Here is a 12,294-nt window from a genome sequence, read left to right as displayed (position 1 = left end):
AGTGGGTTAGCAATTACAAGTCAATGTCAACAAAACCAAAATTCCACATTTTCATAAAATGACACTTGTTTCACAAAGTAGTTAGTTTTCAGGCTGTGGCACTTCTGTAAGCCACCTCCTTGTAACTGGGCAGTAGGATCATGGGGGAATTCAGGAATTGTGACAAGCTCCTGGGTATGTTCATTCAATGAGAACTGTGCATTTATCCTTATAGCGAGAAATTTTGTTGGATGATACCAACATATGCTTTCAGGGCAGTACAACACAGAGCTGGTCATTGCTGAGGGACCTTGAGACTGCTTCTCGACTTGCTGCTTGGATTGGAGGTTAGAGATAAATCCACTGAGGTCAGTGGTGTTGCATCAGTGCAAAGGTAGTCTGAGAGGATAATCACAGGTTAAATGACTTGAGAGACCCATGTGAGTCATCCTGTGCTTAGTCCATGGACTAAGGAATTAAAAAGACTTAGGAGGAGAGGCTGAGGTCACTTGGTTTGTGTACCTTGGAGGAGGTTGAGGGGTGACACTATCACAGTCTGCACCTTCCTCAAGGTGGGCAGCAGTGGGGAAGGTGTTGGTCTCTCTCTGGTGACCAGTGATAGGACCTAAGGAAAGAGAATGAAGCTGCATCAAGGGAAGTTCAAATTGGACATTAGGAAAAGGTTCTTCACTGAGAGGCTGATTGGCCACTGAAACAGGCTCTCCAGGGAAAAGGTCATGGCACCAAGCCTGACAGAGTTCAAGGAGTGTCTGGACAATGCTCCTAGCCACGTGGTTTAATTTTTAGTCCTTCAAGGAGCCAGGAGTTGAATTCAATGATCCTTATGGGTCCCTTTTGATCTGAGATACTCAGTGTTTCTAAGAAAAAAACACTTTACCGCAGTCTGTGGACTGGAATTAAGAGTTTCCTGCAAAAATCAGCAATATAAACTGTTTTCTTTTTTTCCTGTAAGAGGAAAACTGAATTCTGAGACTAAAATATGTGTGTGCATACATCACTGAGTTGAACAGAATAGAGTGAATTTCACAGTTTAGGGTGTAGTACTAACATAAAAGGTCCAGAGGTGTTATTTACATATGACCAGCTTTCTACCAGTTTTAAATATTTCACAGTAGACTGAGGATGTTTGATCTTAGACAAAAAAAAGTCTTTTGACCTTCAAATGAAAGCAAAAACTACCTTTGACATTTGCATAATGAAAGAAGCTGACTACACTGGTAGCTGCAATTTTCTGTTTCCAACTTCTCATAACAGAAGCTGTACAGTTTGTTCTCTCTGTGTCAAAGCTGTGTCCCTTCTGTGTTATGGCTGCAAATTACAATTGTATTCTAATTATCCAACCACTCTATTGAAGGATACAAGTTAGAAAATGGAGAAAAAAAATAGGGTTTTCCATGAACTCCACAATCAAATCAAGTCATTACTGATTTTAAGTATTTATAAATTATATATTTAGTGGACAAGAGTTTCGTGTCATACAATTTTTAAAATAGGGCTATGCAAGAAAGCAATTATGCAGTTTATAGCATAATGGCCAATATTTCTTTATTTTTGACTTAGCAGCAATATAAGGCATCTTGGTTTCTCTGGAATCTTTGGTGTTTGAGTAAACATGTACTATGCTTGTTCAATGTAAGCATTTCTCATTCATTCACTCAAAGATGAACCCAAAGGTGGGTCAACCAGACACGATTATGTTGTTACATGTAGACATGAACAGAATTATTGTGTGAGAGTTGCTGCCCTTGAGAAGGGTGGTGGAGCTCCTGCTGACCTCCACAGCAGCAGATTTTACCCCGAGTCCAACTGGATTATCCTGTGATCAATAGTTTGGTGCAAACAGAACCAACGTGGCTGTACACAACTCCAGTGGTTGTGGCATTGCAGTGCACCCAAAGTCCTTGTTTATCGGCTGAGCACCTGCCCTGCTTACGGTGCCTGTGGGAACCAAGTGTTTGCATGGGTGCAGGTGGGCTTCAGTATCGTGAAAACACTTGATCTGCAGGAAACTTAGCCTAAATGCACCTATGTGGTCAGCAAGACTGTGCCAAAAGCACTGAGACTTGAAAACGTGACTGCCTGTATATTAGGATCCTTGGACCAACGGCTTAGAGCAAGTGGAGGCTGCCAGAGAGACAGCAAATACTGCAGCAATGCCACTAGCCCAGTGCTGCATGTTATCTTGAAACATACGTGTCTTCTGCAGTAATGAAAGGATTAGAACTTGCAGCCCTCCTTGTCTGCTGTTCTCTATCAAAACTTTATGCACTTCTCCTGCCGCAATGGAACCTACCATCTGGCCTCACATGACATTAATTACAATTTAAGAATTACATTTACTTAATATTTTCTAATTTATTATTCTCTACACAGTGGATGATTATTGAGGAATGGGCAGTTTTAAAAATCACCTTAGATTCCTTCTGTAGAAATAAAACCGCACTCAGAAAGCTGCTATTCACTTGACTTCTAGTCAAATCTGATACAAGTCTTGATCACCAGAGGGAGTTCCAGCCTAACTTATTAAAACATTTCTCAGGCACATACACAGTCTATTTGTCTTCCACAGCAAACACGGGGGACTTAACAAAGCTAATTCATTTTGCACTGAAATTCACACTTAACGTGTCTTAGCCGCTCACTGTACATACAGTGTTATGCTCTCAGGACCACCAAAGAACTCTTTTGGGTCTCAATGCCAAAGCAACCCTTGCTCCTGTGTATTTTTCTTTCATCAGCACTAAGCATGGAAAAGCCTAGGCAGGAGTCTGTGCATGTTGCAGTCAAGGACAGTGCGAGGAGTGTAGGATCCATGGGCAGTAAGGTAGGGATGCATGCAAAGAGCCATGCCGAGAAAAGGGCACTCTGGTTCCCACAGGGACCTTGCCCGCTGCCAGGTCTTGCCCTCAGCAGCCCTGCTTCTGTGTTTGGAGGAAGTCTACTCCTTAAACAGAGGCATCAACCCACAGGCAGCCTTCTTACATAAGATTACAATGATGGAAAGAAGGTCTCTGTAATTCCTGGGTTTTCTTATTGGGATATATGAACGTCCTCTTGGCTTACAGGAAATGCAGTTACTCATGGAAGTCCTGCTGCCCTTTCTCTACCCTGTCACAGCAATCCATGTGCTGCTCTGGCTCATGTTGTCTGACATCAGATTTACATAGCAAAACATGCCAAAGGCATTTGCAAAGCTCCCCAAATCTCTCTCAGGAAAGGAGCTAGGGAAGGAAGAGCGATGCAGAACAGACATGATATTACCTTATCACCTTTTCACAAACTGTCAGTGTATGTATCAAACCATAGAGCAGGATTCACAGACAGGATATATTCCTCCTAAGGAAGCAGTAGTATTTCCCTACCTGCCACAGAACTACTCTCCTTGACAGAGGCAACAACCAAATATACTCAGAGGCCTCTCTCTTACTTCTGACCATGGTTTCATGTTGCCTCTTCAATAATTGCATCCTCAGGTATTCTGATTAGTAAGTCCTACTTGACGTCTTTTGTCAATAAAGGTAATATAATCAGAAAGTACTTTCCTTATTTACTCTGAAATCACAGAATCACAGAATCAAATAGGTTGGAAAAGACCTTTAATATCAAGTCCAACCTATGACCGAACATCACCATGTCAGCCAGATCATGGAACTAAGTGCCACGTACAGTCTTTTCTTAAACACCTCCAGGGACAGTGACTCCACTACCTTCCTGGACATTCAACTCCAATGTCTCATCACCCTTTCTCTGAAGAAATTACTCCTAATGTTCAACTTAAACCTCTCCTGTCACAGGTTAAGACTGTGTCCTCTCATCCTGTCGCTAGTTGCCTGGGAGAAGAGACTGACCCCCTTCTTGCTAAAACCTCCTTTCAGGGAGTTGTAGAGAGCAAGAAGGTCCCCCCCCGAGTCTCCTTTTCTCCAGGCTAAACCAGTCCAGCTCCCTCAGCCACTCTTCAGAGGACTTACCCTCCAGACCCTTCACCAGCATCGTTGCCCTTCTCTGGATTCACTCCAGCACCTCAATATTCTTCCTGACCTGACCTGAGGGGCCCAGAACTGGACACAGAACTCGAGGTGCCAAGTGTGAGGGGATAATCCCTACCCTGATACTGCTGGTTACACTCTTCCTAATGCTGATAAAGGCCAGGATGCCATTGGCCTTCTTGGCCACTTGGGCACACTGTTGGCTCATGTTCACACAGCTGTGTGGTCAGCAACCCCACATCTTTTTCCATTGGACTGCTCTCCAACTACTCTTACCCCAGCCTGTAGCACTGCATGGGGTTGTTGTGGTCAAAGTGCAAGACCCAGCATTTGGCCTTACTGATCCTGATACCACTGGAATCAGCCCATCAACCAGCCTGTCCAGGTCGCCCTGCAGAGCCTTTCTGCTCTTCAGCAGATCAACTTGCCCATCTAACTTAGTGTCTCATGTGGGTGCAATTGATCCTATCATCCAGATCATCAATAACGATATTAAGCTGGACTGGACCCAACACTAAGCCATGGGGAAGCCCACTAGGGACTTGCTGCCAACTGGATGCAGCACCATTCACCATCACTCTCTGGGACTGGCCAGCCAGCCAGTTCTTAACCCAGAAAAGGGCACACCTTTCCAAGCTGTGGGCTGTCAGCTCTTCCAGGAGAACATCATGGGAGATGGAGGCTTTGTTGAAGTCCAGGTAGAAAACATCCATAGCCTTTCCCTCATCCACCAGGTCAGTCACCTGGTCATAAAAGGAAATCAGATTTGTCAGGCAGGACCTGACTTTCCTAAACTCATGCTGGCTGAGCTGGATCCTCTGGTTGTCCTGTATGTGCCATGTGATCACACTAAAGATGATCTGCTCCAAATAACTAATATGACCAATTTGCTGAATCAGAACCACTGTTTATCTGGGTAGACAATATACAAATTGTGAGAAAACAGAAAGGGAATAATTTAGTAAAAGGAAACAATGGAATAATAGAGTCATGCAATAAAGAGTAGTATAACATATTAGAGGTGAGTGAGCAGAACACAAGAACAGGTTACTTCATTTGGACATGGATATGTGAGAGTATATGGTCCTGTTCTTTGTTTGTTATGCTGGGGTATCATTTCACAGCAAGAGATTCACTGTGAGCTATGGGCATTTGTTACTGAAATCAGTTTTTTTATCCTGACAAATGCATCCACCTCGTAACATGAGAAAGATGCTCTAATTCATTTTGCTCAAAACAAAAGTCACGTAACCCAAGACAAATGGCAAAAGGTACCTGAGGCCCTCATAAATTGTCTTTTCCCTTCACTATCTTGCTCTTTACAACTCTGCCATTCCCCAAGGCATTCTGATACCATATTAACATCAGCATAACGTGTGTTACCCTGTGGAATGGGAATGAGAAGGTTTGACTGCCTGCGAGGAATGACATTTCTCCCCCTCATGGTCATAGGACCACTGGACAACTCAGGATGTCAGTATCTCAAATTCCAAACTGTGGGCCCTTCGTCTCTGTGTCTGACAATAAAATTGACCTGAAATGCAAGCACTGCTTGGAGGAGCATGCCAGCTGTATGCAGACAATCTTGTGAAGCTTTTAGCCTGGAGAGAAAATTCATGGGTTCACTGCAGAACTAGATATCTGTAGGATAATTAAATTCTCAGAAACAGCAATATTTAAGCCTAATGCAAATTTTGGAAGAGATGTAAATGCTATGCTTCAGATCTGTCTAATCTCTAGCACTTAGAGACCTGGATGAGACACTCAGCTGTCTAACATGAGGGTCTTGCAACTTCCAGTGAAATGGTACTACATGGTGCTGGAAGTAGGATGCTGGACTAAACCAACGTCATATTTCATCTAACATAATAAATCCCAGAAAATCTTGGGACTTAATTTCACCATTTCTTTTTAGACTCGGGGTTTATGGTTATTATCCATTATTTCTTTTGTAAGATAGAAAAGACTAAGTGAAAAAATGAACAACAATTATCTTGTTACTTCAGTTACTGTAACCATATTTTTGTTTATGTCTTTTAATCTCATTCTGCATCTTGACCTATTACCTGAACAAGTTGCAATTACAAGAAACTAAGATAAATTTTTCCTTACCTTTATCTAGGCTGGCCTTTATTTTTTCTTGTCAGGTCCAATGAAGTCAGACTGAGACCTGCATTCTTTGTTAAATTGTATGGGAAGATGAGAGTTGAATTGGTAGATGGAAAATTGGTAAAGATCTTCCACCACTGCTTTAAACTACCTATGGCAGCTTATACAACCTTATAGGTAGCACCTTACCACTGAAATGTCAAAGATTGCAAAATATGGACATTTATCTCCGGGAATTAATTATGTTTTAGTTTCATCTTCATAAAATTAAGGTGATATGAAAGTGTTGTGAAAATGACTGGGATTTAAAAAGTAAATAAGACAGGGAAACCGTATGGGTTTTTTCTATCTATGAAAACCTGGTTGAATATTCAAGAAATACTCAATTAACAACCTTATGAAATAATTACAATTCCTGTTGAGATTAAAATGAGAGATGGGTGCTTGGTCTCTTGGTAAAAAGGATGCAATAGCAACAAAAGTAATACTGCAGCTGAAGGATGCAATCCTCCCCCCCAGTGAGGGATTTGTTTTGACATGAGTACTCAGGAATTTTCCAGACACCACAGAGGAAAAAAAATTAATCCTACTGATTTTTGTCTGCATTGCATAGACAGTTGTGTAGGGACTTGAACTGCCTTAATGCTGCTTACTATGGATGTCCTGCCTTCATCACAAATGTTAAGTGTGATTGCGAAGATCTGTCTGTTTTTTTTCATCTGCCCTTCTCTCAATGGCACATTATGAAGCCTGCTTCTTGAAGCAAAAGCATATCTCATACTTCACAGTTTCTAAGGAATACTGTTCTTCATATAAATAAAGCTTATTTACATTTTGCAGGTACCATACACAAAACAGCATACTTTCCCAGCAGCTGAAAACACGTAAGAGAAAAAGAAATTTTAGCATTTTAATGCAACTACCGTTTGCTGTGGGACCGAAATTTTCCCACTGGCAGTTATACAGACAATAATTATGTGGATGTCCTTGACTGCAAAAGATGTTCTCTTGATCATGCTTCTTAATGGCTTGGCAGTGAGTGCTTATGAAATGACAATATTCTTTTGAAATCATACCTTGCCCCATTTTTGTAAATGAACTATGAAAGAGTGCATCTCTCCTTCTTTTCCTGCTTTTGTCACCAGGTTTGTCACCTGCTGCTGTGACTAGTTGTTTGTTTCATTAAGGCTTGCAAGGAATGAGGGAGAGGTCTTTAGGACTAATTCATGCATAATGATGTCACATAAAATCTCAGTAGGAGGTTGAAGTTAAAATAAAGGATATACCTTCTCAATGTAATAGACAGACTGTATTACAGGTCTTTTATTTCTGTGTGGCCTTAAGGGAAATGGGGTTGATCCGCAGAGTGACAACCGCCAGTTTCAAAGTCCTGGCATTCCCATTTAGTTTTGGTATTCACTCACAACTTGCTAGCCTTCAGCACCGCTTAAAAAACGTGTCTTAGCAATTCAGCTACGTCCCTCAAGACAGCACCATACATCTTGGCAGCCCTGGCAAATTGGCGTGGAGGCTGCTGGGCTATGCAGATACTCATCTGTTCATAGAGACAGGAGCTGCCAAGGCTGCCCCTTGCTGTGCAGTTCTGGAAACTGGGCTTTTTTTAGCCCACCAAAACTAAACGGGAATGTCAGGATCCCTTATCTAATAAATATCAAGTGTCAACTAAGAAAAAAAAAATTAAGAAAAAAATTTAAAACATCATGAGAATCTTAGAAACTAGCAGTGGAACAGATAATTTTGTTATGTCCTTGTGTAGCTCCATTGTGTGCCTGGATTAATTTTCAGGGTAGTTTTCAGAGATTCTTATCAACATTTTCTTGAGTTTTATTCAAATACGCTTGTTCATGAACTCAGCTGAACAAAGTTCAACCTCATATGAGGTCGTCAAATCATCACTTCAGTTTTAATGATAAGATAGAACCTCCCAAGTTTTTCTTTATATGTTGTGACTCCAGGTAAACCACTGAATACCTGAGCTTTCATTTTTCAGTGGTGTGCTATTAGGGTTTGTATTGGCCATAGTCACAATCTATTAGCAAGTTCCATCAGGGCTTTGTTGTTGTATAAGGTCTAGTTGGGAAAAAAAACAACCCAGCTATTCTGATTTCAGGTCTGATTCTGACAAACTCCTACAAAAAAGGCAAGGTACTAAAATATTATGGGGCAGGTCCTCGCCTCTGATAAGTCAATGGAACTTTAATAGGGGTAGCTGGAGGAAAAAAAGATGTCAGGAAATGGTTAACTATGAAAGTGACTGCTTCAGGCAAGTTCTGGGAAGGGCTGAGCAAGTTTACTTGCTCAAAACTGAAGGAGTTTTGGGCAAGGATATTCAGTGTCTGACACCTCAGAGATACACAGCAGATATTCAGCAGAAACCTCGATTTCTGAAGAATAAGCATGATATTGCCTTGGTTAGGCGTCATACTTTGGGCTCTAGGTTTTTTCCTTGCCTATTAATGTTAGCCAGTAGAATATTATAAAGCTTTTCTCTTCAGAGGCTTTTTATTGTGCAACAGGTAGCCAAACCTTGGGAAGACCTACAGAAGAAGAGTTGGGACTCTTCAGATTAGAGAGGAGAAGGTTCTGGAGAGACTTAATTGCTGCCTTCCAGCAGTTAAAAGGGGCTACAAGAAGGCTGGAGACAGACTTCAGACAAGGGTATGTAGAGACAGGACAAGGGGAAGTGGCCTTAAGTTGATGGAGGGCAAGTTCAGATGAGATGTTAGGAAGAAATTCTTTACTGTGAGGGTGGTGAGGCACTGGAACAGGTTGCCCAGAGAAGTTGTGGACTCCCTATTCGTGGCAATGTTAAAGGCCAGTTTGGATAAGACCTTGAGCAACCTGGCCTGGTGGGAAGTGTCCCTGTCCATGGCAACAGGGTTAAAACTAGAGGATCTTCCAACCCAAACCATTCTATCATTCTAGGACCCTAAGTTACAGAGTTCCCAGTTGTAACTGGTTTTACTACATGCAAAAACATGAGTCGAGGACAGTAATTATCAGCCAACAAGGCTGACACAGAGGATTTGTGTCTGCTGCCTTTTCCTTTTTTGCTATAATATACAATTGAACTGAGGCTGCTGGGAGAGATTCCTGTAACTAGTGAAGGTGCCTCTTATATATGTGTCATGTGAATACTTTGTTTTGGGCATATTAAGCCATCTTCCTCACCGGAAACATTCGTGTAAGCTAAGCCCTGTGCTCATAAGCTGCTACAGGACCTGGGACACAAAGCTAAGTCCTCCCTTGGGCTGTTAAGCATTGATCACTGCTAGCACTTTCAAGCTGCTTTTGTTGTTCAGAGTAGAGGGAAAAGTGTCGGTGTGTATGTGTATTTAAAAAGCCTCTGCAAATCCCAGTGCTTATGTGTTTTGGGTTTTTTTTTTGGTTTTGACATTTGGCCAGTAAGTGTCTCCACCAAGTGTTAGGAAAGTACTCAGAGGACTCAGTCAAGCAAAAGGAAATCATTAATGGGTTATGAAAAAGATTATATTAAATGGCACTTATTAAATTGCATTTTTAAAAATGATCTTTTGACTTAAGTATGCACAAATTCATTTGCAGTGGAAAACTTGAGTCGTGCTTTAGGGATAATATTTGATGAAAACTTTCTAAGACACTTCAGTAGAAGTTTTTACTTAATGTTCTGATGTTTTATGAACCAACAGGATTTAGAAATGTAGTTAAAAATGTACTCAATGGGAAGCTGTGGTTGGGCTAAATATCATCGTGTACACATATAGGTCCCTACAGTAATTGGCCTTTCATGCTCCCTCTACCCAGCAAATGTCATTGACTTTTTACTCCCTTTTTTCAGCTTTCCCCCTCTGGAATTAACAACATGCCCCATTCATGTTTTCCTTATTTCCCCCCATCCTTGTGACTTAGCACTCTTATCTGGTGGCTCCAAGCCATGCTCAGTGACACCAATAAATCAACATTTCCCCCCTTTCAACATTTTCTATCACTTGTCACCCTTGGGCTCCCTGAAAGACCCATTCCATACTTTTTCTTCAGCAATTTTTCCCATTATTGTTTTACTACTCTAGGGGCAGGTCAGGGGAGACCAAAGATTTTTCTGTCAGCTGTTTACCACACCTGGTAGTTTCAATCCTTGTGTTTCCACCAGTTTAACTCTGAACTAAGGCTGACCACTGACCTCAAGACCACTTCTGGTGCTGCACTCTCTCTCAAGAGGACAATTTCTTGGCACCCTCCAGGTAATAATCCTGGGGAAAATCCACATCTGGCAACCTGGAAAAAGTTGGACCTGCAAAATCTAAAGCTGAGGCACACAACCACAGGCTCTGCTCTGAAAATGGTAGAAAAAGGTGATTCGTGGACCACAGGAGCAGCATTCCCCCCACCAGCTGCTGGACTAAAATCAGGATTTGGTGAGTCACTTGGGGATCCTTTCAAGCACCTCGAGAGTTTCACAGGGAAAAAAAAACTAATACTTTTCCTGCAGGCTGACCTAGAAAGATCTGCAAGATCAGCATCATGACTTGCAATAGCATGAGCACATTAAGGCATTCCCAGCACCACAGCATGTTCTCATGTGACAGTGCAGCATCCTCCCAGACACTGCAACCCACTGCTTGTGCTGCAGCACCCGGACACCGAGAGCAGGAGCAGCATAAACCAGCCACCACAAACATGTTTGTGAGAGGCTGAACAGGCCACAGACTTGCTGATTTGCTGCACTGCCACCCTGCAAACATTAAGGCAGATACAAGCCTGGGACAGCTGCCTGTTCTCACCAGGTGCATCTACAGCCTGGTTGGACTGGTCCCCACTCTCTGCAGGACCCAGCCTGGAGCCACCCTCCTCAGCAGGTGCCATCCACCTGCTGTACACAGGTGCTTTTTTCTTGTGCCAGCTTTGTTTGAGAACAGCATGTCAAGGCTGGAGAAGCAACAGGCAAAGAACTTGTTTCCCACTCGTCTTCAAAGCGTGGGACTGGGTTCTGTGTGGCAGGGCTTTCCCTACCCAGTTGCAGCACTAATTTTGGGGCCTTGCACGCACTCTCCCTCTGCTAGATGGAGCCTGAGTGCTAAAATCACTTGTCATTGGTAGATTGAAAGCTGTAACAGGCACTTGTGAAGCCAGGGGCTGAGCAGGAAATGCTCCCTGCTGTGTCTGTCACTGGGCCAGCCACCTGATAGCTGCATTCTACAGGGTGAGTTGGGTGGCTAGTCTGAAGGCTGACACTTCCACTCTGTTACACTCAACCCTGAGGGATCTTCTTGCTGCAGCAGACTGGGTAAACAAAACCGAAAGTTATCCCTGCAAAGTCAAAGTAGGCTGTTTGCCACATCACTAGGCTGCAAATTAAGCAACTTCACTTATTTTTAAAGAGGTGAATGGGAACACTTAGTGTCCTTCCTTTCCATACCAGATAAAATGCTGACAGGTACAAAGTCAAACCACAATTCCAGTCTCATTACTGGACCAATTCTATAATTGTGCATATTATTTATTTATTTTGAACTATTTATGTGCTCTTGAGGTGTGGATGTGGTGCTTGAGGGTATGCCAAGAGCTAAGGGGCAGTGTGGCCTGGGTCTCTGCCTGCAAATATTAGCTCTGCACATGTTTGGAGGGAGAGTAATAATTTTGGGGGGTTTGGAGGAAAAGGTTTAGACTTCATGCTTCTAAGAAATCTGGACTTCCCTGGGAGTGCAAGAGACATGATCAAGGGGAAAAAGTTAACCCACCTGTTTGCTCATTTTGACATTAAACTCATCTGTTTTTACTTTGTTCTGTAATTGTAGGCTAATGTGCCCTTCTGTGGAAGATAAGCTCAGACATAGATGTCCAGAAGCTTCTGCTTTGTTTGCAGAACTGGAGGGAAACATAGGAGCAATGTACAAAGAATGCAGGGTGACTGATATTGCCATTTAGGACTTATTCACCTGTCTCTTTCTTGCAATAGGAGCTGTCCTTTCCTAACTGGTGTTTCCCTAGATTCGGGTGGGTAACCTTCACCTGAGTGTGACATTCCCCTAGTCCATATCACTGCACAGACTTAATATTAAAAGTCCATAGGCAAGTCTTTCCTATCCTAGGGCTCTTTGAGAGGGCAGTGATCAGTGATAACACAGCATGGAGGTACAGGGATCATTCAAAACAAGATTTCCTATAACTCGTTTAGAAATAGGTGGAAGAGAGAGAAGAC

The sequence above is a fragment of the Manacus vitellinus genome, unplaced genomic scaffold, assembly GCF_001715985.3.
Source record: "Manacus vitellinus isolate BGI_N305 unplaced genomic scaffold, ASM171598v3 scaffold_9_pilon, whole genome shotgun sequence".
NCBI lineage: Eukaryota > Metazoa > Chordata > Aves > Passeriformes > Pipridae > Manacus > Manacus vitellinus.
The sequence above is the reverse complement of the archived record's forward strand: the minus strand, read 5'-3'. Positions refer to the sequence as shown.